This window comes from Meleagris gallopavo, chromosome Z (genome assembly GCF_000146605.3).
Source record: "Meleagris gallopavo isolate NT-WF06-2002-E0010 breed Aviagen turkey brand Nicholas breeding stock chromosome Z, Turkey_5.1, whole genome shotgun sequence".
Taxonomy (NCBI): Eukaryota; Metazoa; Chordata; class Aves; order Galliformes; family Phasianidae; genus Meleagris; species Meleagris gallopavo.
This window is the reverse complement of record NC_015041.2, coordinates 41454149-41456592: the sequence shown is the minus strand read 5'-3', so window position 1 is coordinate 41456592 and position 2444 is coordinate 41454149.

Below are 2444 nucleotides of genomic sequence, written 5' to 3'. Positions count from 1 at the left end.
AGATCCTTCCCTCTCCCCCAGCATTCAGCAACCAGCCCCCACCCAGAAATGGGCAGCAGAATGGACAGCTAAAAGGCAGGGTGCAAGGCCCACTTTGAACAGCTGCAGAATCAAGACAGTGTGATGAGCCACTGCAACACCACCACAACGTTTGTGAACTCCCACAGCACAGCTCTGCCAGAGCGCGTTCCTTCAAAAGCCCTACCCTAAATCTTTCCACAGCCATAATGATAGTCCATTGATGCTCTGTTTAAGCTGGTAAGCACATGATCCAGAATTTCAGACACTGCTCTCCTTTTTAATGGCAACTGGGAGAAAGGATAGCAGACTGACAGAATGCAGGCTAGTATGGTACAATGTGCAGTTTTATTTGCCTGTATGAGTGCTTGTTCATGAGCATGTGTGAATCAAAGGCTGTACCTGGATATAAATGAGCCTTCCAACAGCGTCACTGAGTAAGTTATGTATATTGTAGAATTTTGTCAATAAAAGCCTGTATAACATTCAATTAATCTACTGAAAGTCAAATCAATACAAGGCTGACAGAACAAAAAGAATGGAGTCAGTATTGGACCACTGCATTTGAAATAATGTATTTGATGGGAACAAACTATATGTGAGCCAACAGTCCTCTACGCAAATCCTGTGACTTGAGGTCTGAGACAGCACAATGCTGAAAGACAATAACTTCAAGAGAGACTGAAAAACAGTATAACCAGCCAAAATACAAGCAGTGAGTTTGGCTAAATACAGAACCTTTGGTAAAACTGCCCTCATTCCTGAGACTACTTCAGTCTAGCAATGAAGATACCTGTTAGAATATTTTGAAGTAATTTAATCCTACACTTCAGCCAAGATAATCCTGTATGTCAGTTACCAATCTGAAATCCCATGAGATTCTGATGGGTGATACAGTCCTGTGTTTGGCTATGTCCAGGAATTCTCTGACACTACATAAGACTGACCAGAATTCCCTCTGCATACAAGAGAGCGGATCTTCCCTGTCATTAATCCAAATGTAAGGCTGAGTTTACTGACATAACTAAAACCCTCCAATTTAATTTAGCATTACAATTGCTGCTCTTTCATTCTGCCTCATTCTTTTCCAGGCTGCAGTCAAACTTCACTGATAATGTATGCTCCACAATTTGGTTCTGTTCATTCAAGTAATTATGACTTCAAACTACACCACAAACTATTTCTATTTTCAAAAATTAATTGACAACATTGTCATGCTGCTGTCAGTCAAATACACTGAAATGCTTGCTGTTGTTTTTGTTCATTTCACCAGTGTCAACCTCTGCAGTGACATTTCATTTCATTTCAGCTGCTCCCTTTTGCAATTGCTAACCACTTGTCACCATTGGCTCCCCTCGCATTTTTCCTCAGTAATGTGTTCAGTGATTTGACATTCAGAATCACATTTGAAGTGCCAAACTAAAGATGGGTCAACACTTTTACAAGTTCCTATTCTATAAGATTTCAAAGAGTAGAGAGAATTCTTCAGTTGTCACAACACTCAGTGAAGGAGGGCTTCCACCACTTTACTTCCTCTGCTCTATTGTTACAAAGAGAAAAGGGAACAGTACGCATTCACAGCTAAAAGCCTGCAGTACTAAAACAGTTACAGCAAAAAGAACAGTCTTGCAGATTCATAGTGCATTTGAACCACATAATGTAAAAACGTTTTCACTTAACTGCAGTGGCTCCTGAACGTCAATTTACAGAGCCCTCACTGATGATGTGGATTCTAAACAGGTTCTATACCCGTTTTAGAGATTGATAAGTTCTTTAAGACAAATACAAATATTTAGCAGGCAAGAACAGCTAGAAATCCAGAATCTGCCTTCCTACCTTTGTCTGGATTACTACTGCAATGGAAAAATAAAGGAAATGTGAAACATCAACACTGACGAATGAGAGACCTGGAGGTCTGTGGCAATGGGATGCCTGTCTACAGCAGCAGAGACCAGAGACAAGAGGACAAATAAGGATGGATTAAGAAAGTTGCAACACAGGCAGTGTAACACTGAAAAACATTCACAGGGTCCTGGAAAGAGGAAAAAGGGGATCCTGAATGACAGGGAGAAGACAGTTAGAATTTTCAATTTTTTAATCTGAGACAGAGCACTTATTGATGTAAGTACAGAAAAAATGGGTAATTTCTGAAAGACTACACAACTTCCACCTGCCATAAAGGTGTCTGTAAGCTGAAGAGTGATTCTTCGCATTTGAGATAGGGTTCATGGGAAAAATCTCAAAGAAGGAAAGAAGATTTGTATTTCATGCAGGAGTTAGGGTTTCAGAAACGTTTTCACTGTGTTTAGACAAGAAAAATTACACGGGGAGCAGTGAGAGATGGGAGAGGCAAATACATGCAAGTTGTGATCAGATCAGTGTGTCCATATGAACGTCCCCCTTTGATTCTGGAATATACAAACTAC